We start from the raw sequence: 7,706 nt of genomic DNA on the forward strand, positions 1-7,706 counted from the left end.
GGGCGCTGCGCTGAAGGTGGTCGGCGGCTGCTCCGCGAGGCGTCCTAAGACCGGAGTCCCGCAAACGTCTCCCTTTGTTCAGCTCTGCCTTCCGTTACAGAGGCTGCGGGACCCCCAGTGGAGTCCACACCTGGGGAGCTGTCGACTGGCCACTCTGGCCCATGGTCCGCGCAGCTCCCATGCCACGCGATCAGGCAGAAGCGGTTCTGAATGGTTGAGTGAACCTCGAATTTCATTCTCATGATACATATGCTCCTCTTGAACTACACCCCTTCGCAAGCAACCGTGGTACGCCTGAGGGGCAGCGGCGCCTGGTAAAGGTCACCAATATGCCTCGGGCCCCGAAGGGCAGTTCCTGCCTACGTGCAGCTGCCCAGGCCACCAGCAGCCGGGGTGCGGCCCAGGCACAAAGGCACAGCTGCTGCGCTCGGGGGACCCGCCTCCACCGAAGATCCCGCCCTCCCACCTGCTCTGTGAGGTCTCTGTGCGCCTAGGGTCTCCCCAGGTGCTGAGTGAGGAGCCCTGCCCCTCCCCCATCCCAGGGGGATTTGGGGTCCCTGGGAAGGAGGGGGTGAGGAGGGCAGCCCCAGGGTCCCGAGTCCCTCCGTGGGGCTGAGGAAGGGCACTGAGGGGAGCTGGGATGCAGGACGGGGTTGACCTGGGGGCGGGGCTGCAGTGCCCGAAGGCTCTGGGTTGGTCTGGGGGGGAGCTGGAAAGGCCAGGTTTGGGGAGAAGGGATCTGGACTGCAGGTGCCCTGTAGGGGCATATGGGGACCCCTAAAAGGGCCACAGGTGCGAAGGCGGAGTTCCTGGGCTGTCCCACCCACCCAGGCCCCTGCTCACTCCGCCCCCGGGGTTTTCCCCAGGGACACAGTCGGGGGTGGGGTGCAGGGCCTTTTGGAAAAGTACTGGCCTGGAGGCTGCTGAGAAGTCGGTTCCTCAGGTTGATGGTTAATCTGCAGCTGAAGCGTAAAAACAACTTGACCCAAGCAGGGCAGCTACTGATAGTGGTGGTGGGGGGTGGGGGTGGGGGCGGTGTTTGCGGACAACGCTCACCCCCCTCCTATGCTCATAAACTCGTGTCTCACTGTGGGGCAGAGGGGGCTGTGACCAGGCCGCCCCTCTGCTCCCGAAGCCCTAGGGTCAAGTGGATGGACGTGAGGACCCCTCCGCCAATACACACTCTTGCCAGGAGCCCCGGAACCTCTGTGCCCACCATCTGCCGTGTTTCTCTGGGCCACAGATGAAGGCTGAGACCTCCTCACCTGCGGATGGAGCTGCCACTGACCCCCTGGCCAGACCCTTGGAGGCTCCTGCCTGGTGGAGTCCTTGTCCCCGGTGGAGGGACAGGCAGGTGGGAGCTGGGAGGGACCCTGGGCAGCAGGGAGGAGGGACGCAGTGGGTACAGCCGCCAGCAGGAAGCGGCTGCCTGGCATCCCTGCTGGAAGTTGCACCACTGCGCTGTCAGCAGCAGGAGGAGAAAAGATCCTCTCCCGCCTGGCAACAGCTCAGCCAATGAGGAGCCCCAGCCTCCTCCAATGGGCTCCTTGTGTTAAGGCCCCGCCCACCTCCCCATCTCCCTATAAAAAGAAGGTCCTTTCCCTGGCTCCCGACTCGCCCCAGCTCGCCAAGCTCACGTTGCTCTTGCAGCCAGGGTGGGAACTCTTTGCTGCTCTGAGTAAACCTGTTTTACTGGTAAAAAAATGACCATTGCTTCAGGTTAGCATAATGAAAACCCTCCCACAGCTAAGAGACATGAAAAATGTTAATTCAGCCAGGACTCAGAGGCACAAATGGACCCTGTGAGATACCAACTCTTGATTCAGTTAGCAAAGGTTAAAATGATGCCTTGCTCAAGGGCAAGGGAGACCCACACTGCTGTGTGGAGGTCTTTCCAGAAAGCAATTTTCATACCCTTCAACCTGACAAGTCACTTCTAGGAAAAATCTGTCCCAGGATTTCAAGATTGGGGGAGGGGGTTTTGAACAAAGATGCTTACTGCAGCAAGATTAACGATAACTAAAAGTTGGAGCAACAGAACTGCCCAGCAATAGAAAAATGGGTATTAAACATTCTAATATGTCTGTACACGGGGGCTTCTGGGCAGTGTGAGCTTTGCAGTGTGGGAAAACACAGTATGCTCACTGGAAAATACAAAATGGTAATCACTGTAAGTATGTGTGCTGTGTGCTTAGTCGCTCAGTCGTGTCCGATTCTCTGCGACCCCACGGACTGTAGCCTGCCAGGCTCCTGTTTAAAGGGGTTTCTCCAGGCAAGAATACTGGAATGGGTTGCCATTTCCTCCTCCAGGGGACCTCCCCAACCCAGGGATTGAACCCAGATCTCCCAGACTGTGGGCAGATTCTTTACTGTCTGAGCCTGATTATAAGTATACATAAGAATATACTTATCATGTGTGTATATGCACATATGTGTACACACATACACATCATAAGAAAAATGCTGAGTTAGCTTTTGAAAACCGTCTATGGATGGTGAAATCATGAATGCTTTCTACCCATGTCTTCAAATTGTCCTGCATTTTCCAAATTGCATTGCACATTTCCGCTACAATAATCACAAGTTAATGTGCACATGTTGCTATCGACCTGACAAGCCTTCTTTAGAGCATTCAGCTAATGCCTCGTCTGCTTTTTCCAACCACACAAAGTAGGTCGGAGGGCTCAGCGGGTGGAGCGGCCCCCGAGGTTTCCCACCCCACCCCGCCCACCACTGCTCCCCGCTGAGCTCTGAGGGCAGCTGCCACCACAACAAAGGCAGAAGCGCACTGCAGCCTCCCTGCTTATCTGGGGTTATTTCCTCAAAGACCCAGGTTGGTGACTATCAGTTCTCTAGATAAGCCGGCAGTAAACAAACGGCGCAGGTGGGAGTGGGGCTCCAGGGGACTCTGGCCTCTGGCCGGCGGGGTGGGGGACAGCACAGAGGCAGCATCCTGGGGCGGGAGTTCCTCTGGGCCCGGGCGGGGACTGGGCTGCGCCTGGGAGCCCCGCTCCGGGGAGCAGGGGCGGGGACGGGTGGGGGAGCATGCCGGCTGTCCCCAGTCACCAGACACGGACCGTTCTCTGTCCCTGCCTCTCCTGCGCTGACCCGGCTCCTTCTTCCCCAAGAGGAGACTAAGGCAGAGCAAACACGGACACAGAGGGAGAGGGTCTCAGGTGGGGGGGCGGGGGAGGCTGGCGCGAACCCTGGGAGCTCTGCTGGGGGCTCAAGCCTCCAGCCCGGGGCTCGGGTGAGGTGGGGACAGCATGGAGAAGCATCAAAGGTCCCTGGGCCCGGAGGCCACGCCTCAGTAACTCGGGCCCTGTGACCAGCTGTTCCGGAGCACCCAGGCCCAGGAGGCAAAGGTGGCCGTCTCGGACACCAGCGGGCCGTGGGGCCCCACCCACCCCTGGTCCCAGAGCCAGGGTGGGCGGGGGACAGGACTCAGGCGTGCTCCTTTCTGTCCTGGCCCTGCTGACCCGGCCTAGGGCCACCATCCCCACCACCGCAGGGAGGCCACAACACTTGGCTTGTTTCTGAGGGCTTGAAGTCTGGGGCAACCTCTTAACATGAGTCTGAGAAAAATATGAAGCTGGCTGCCAGCCCTACTGAGATAAAATCTGATAGAAAAAACATAGAATTAATCAAGGATGGAATTCACTTATAAATGCTTCAATAAGCCATCTGGTCTGTTTCAACTACATTTTTAAAAAGTCAAAGGCAAAGATAAAGCCTTTGACTGTGTGAATCACAACAAACTGTGGAAAATCTTTAAACAGATGGAATCCCAGACCACCTTACCTGTCTCCTAAGAAATCTGTATGCAGGACAAGAAGCAACAGTTAGAACCAGACATGAAACAGCTGGACTGGTTCAAAATTGGGAAAGGAGTATGTCAAGGCTGTATATTGCCACCCTGCTTATTTAACTTATATGCAGAGTACATTGTGCAAAATGCCAGCCTGGATGAAGCACAAGCTGGAATCAAGATTGCTGTGAGAAATACCAGCAACCTCAGATATGCAGATGATACCACTCTAATGGGAGAAAGTGAAGAGGAACTAAAGAATTTCTTGATGAAAGTGAAAGAGGACAGTGGAAAAGCTGGCTTAAAACTCAACATTCAAAAAATGAAGATCATGGCATCTGGTCCCATCATTTCATGGCAAATAGAAAGGGAAAAAGTGAAAGCAATAACAGATTTTATTTTCTTGGGCTCCAAAACTACTGCAAATGGTGACTGCAGCCCTGAAATTAAAACATGCTTGCTCCTTGGAAGAAAAGCCATGACAAACCTAGACAATGTGTTAAAAAGCAGAGACATCACTTTGCTGACAAATGCCCGTCTAGCCAAAGCTATGGTTTTTCCAATGGTCATGTATGGATGTGTGAGTTGGACTATTAAGAAAGCTGAGCACTGAAGAATTGATGCTTTTGAACTGTGGTGTTGGAGAAGACTCTTGAGAGTCCTTTGGGCAGCAAGGAGATCAAACCAGTTAATCCTAAAGGAAATAAACCCTGAATATTCATTGGAAGGTCTGATGCTGAAGCTCCAATACTTGGGCTACCTGATGCAAAGAGCCAACTCATTAGAAAAGACCCTAATGCTGGGAAAGATTGAAGGCAGGAGGAGAAGGGGACGACAGAGGAGAATTGTGTTGTTATGTGTACTAGCAATATACTGTGAGAAGATAAACATTAAGAACAGTATTATTCATCAGTTCAGTTCAGTCACTCAGTCATTTCTGACTCTTTGTGACCCCATGAATTGCAGCACACCAGGCCTCCCTGTCCATCACCAACTCCCGGAGTTTACTCAAACTCATGCCCATCGAGTCGGTGATACCATCCAGCCATCTCATCCTCTGTCATCCCCTCCTCCTCCTGCCCAATCCCTCCCAGCATCAGGGTCTTTTCCAATGAGTCAACTCTTCGCATGAGGTGGCCAAAGTACTGGAGTTTCAGCTTCAACATCAGTCCTTCCAATGAACACCAGGACTGATCTCCTTTAGGATGGACTGGTTGGATCTCCTTGCAGTCCAAGAGACTCTCAAGAGTCTTCTCCAGCACCACAATTCAAAAGCATCAATTTTTCAGCACTCAGCTTTCTTCATAGTCCAACCCTCACATCCACACATGACCACTGGAAAAACCATATTCTTGACTAGACAGACCTTTGTTGGCAAAGTAATGTCTCTGCTTTTTAATATGCTGTCTAAGTTGGTCATAACTTTCCTTCCAAGGAGCAAGCATCTTTTAATTTCATGGCTGCAATCACCATCTGCAGTGATTTTGGAGCCCAAAATAATAAAGTCTGACACTGTTTCCACTGTTTCCCTATCTATTTGCCATGAAGTGATGGGACCAGATGCCATGATCTTAGTTTTCTGAATGTTGAGTTTTAAACCAACTTTTTCACTCTCCTCTTTCACTTTCATCAAGAGGCTTTTTAGTTCCTCTTCACTTTCCGCCACAAGGGTGGTGTCATCTGCGTATCTGAGGTTATTGATATTTCTCCCGGCAATCTTGATTCTAGTTTGTATTTCTTCCAGCCCAGTGTTTCTCATGATGTACTCTGCATATAAGTTAAATAAGCAGGGTGACAATATACAGCCTTGACATAATCCTTTTCCTGTTTGGAACCAGTCTGTTGGTCCATGTCCAGTTCTAACTGTTGCTTCCTGACCTGCATACAGCTTTCTCAAGAGGCAGGTCAGGTGGTCTGGTATTCCCATCTCTTTCAGAATTTCCCACAGTTTATTGTGATCCAGACAGTCAAAGGCTTTGGCATAGTCAATAAAGTAGAAATAGATTTTTTTTGGAACTCTCTTGCTTTTTTGAGAGTCGAAAAAAGTCAGATGCAAGAAGAAATGTGATGGAAGACCTCCACATCCTACACACACACACACACACACACAACAAAACGGGGACTTCCCTGGCGGCCCAGTGGCTAGGAATCTGCACTTTCACTGCCGAGGGTGCAGTTCAAGCCCTGGTAAGGGAACTAAAGACACCATAAACAACGAGGTGTAGCTGAAAAATAAAATTTAAAAAAAAATCTATGAAACATTATTGAGAGAAAAAAGACCTACACTAATGGAGGGATGAGCTACATTCATGGTTTGAAAAACCCTATATTGTTAAGATCTCATTTAAACCACACTATAGATTGAATGCACTTGAATCACAATTCCAGAAGCTTTTCCGTGGATACTTACAAGCTTGTTCCACAACGTATGTGGCTTTAAAGAACACGGCTGGAAGGAATGAGACCTGGGATAAAGCTTCAGGGATGACGGCTGTGAGTCCTGGAGAAGATGGTAGACAAAAAGACCGATGGAAAAGAACGTAAAGTGGAGAAAGAGACACCAGGCGTGAACGTTTGTGCCAAAGCCAGCTCTGCAGGAGGCAGGAAAGGGAGGCGCTTTGAGCAGTGGTGCCCAGTCACCGCCCCTCCCCAGGAAGGACTCCCGGCCGATCGAAGCCGCCTAGGCAACACGTGACAACTCTGCGAGGATTACTGACTTAACCTGAACGCTCCTGGACTAAACATGAGGATGTCTTCACGAACTTGAGGGGCCAAAGGGCCTTTAAACGAGGCAGGTGGGACAGCGCTATAAGGAGGGCTTCTCATTCCCAGCACCCCAAGTGCAAGGGAGGAGGCTCGTGGGGCCCCCGGGACCCAGGGAGCAGCACCGTGTCCTGGGGGCAGAGGGAGGGTCAGCACCCTGCATAGAAGGACACCCGAGTGGGCTTCACGGGAGGATGGTGGTGTCGCAGGTCAAAGCCAGCAGGGTCCCCGTGGCCACAGGGCGCAAAGGCCAGTGACTGGTGAATGTGTGTGTGGAGCGTTCCCGGCCGGCTCGGGGGTGACTGGCTGGGTCCCCTTGAATGCAGTCTGGCAGCATCTTCTGCAGATGGGCCCCGTGCCGCCCGGGAGGCGCCGTCTGCCTGTGGGTGCCTCCCCGAGGGCACCAGGAGGTGGGCAGGGGCTTCGGAGCAGCAGGAAGATGGATGAGTGGACAGACCAGGCCCTTCCTGCTGGGAGACAGCTGGGCAATGGTGTGAAGGACTCGGGGGCCTCGCTGAGCCCGGGAGCAGACCCTGCCGTGCCGTCAGAACGGCAGGGGGACAGACAGACAGACGGTGCTGGGTAGGCGCAGGGCCTCTGGGAGTTGGGATGCTCTGGCTCTCTCTGTTAAGATGCTGTATTTATTTATTATGGGCTGCTCCCGGTCCCCATGGCTGGCCGTGGGCCTTGCTCTGGTGGCGGTGCTTTCTCCTGGCAGGCATCTCCTGCCGAGGAGCGCGGGGTCTGAGGTGCAGGGGCTTCAGTAGCTGCGGCTCCTGGTTGCTCCTTAGCACATGCGATCTTCCTGGACCAGGGGTCGGACCTGTGTCCCTGGCCCAGGACCACCGGGGAAGCCTGAGGTTCTCACTCTTCATCCGGGTGATGGTTCCATGGATTTGCCCGCTTTATGAAAGGTCACCAACGTGTCAGTCAATAACAAAAGACGCGTGTTCACAGACACACCACAGCAATAGTTATAAGAGGACAAACTGCAAATGGCAGAGACGTGCCGTATCAGGGAACATTTCTGCAACAGTGGGCAAGCAGACAGGGCGCATGGGATGTTCCGTATCAGAAACAGTGTTTGAAAGAAAAGTTTCACAAAGTGTAAACAATAAAACAAATCTGATTTTAA

The sequence above is a fragment of the Muntiacus reevesi genome, chromosome 14 (genome assembly GCF_963930625.1).
Source record: "Muntiacus reevesi chromosome 14, mMunRee1.1, whole genome shotgun sequence".
Lineage (NCBI taxonomy): Eukaryota > Metazoa > Chordata > Mammalia > Artiodactyla > Cervidae > Muntiacus > Muntiacus reevesi.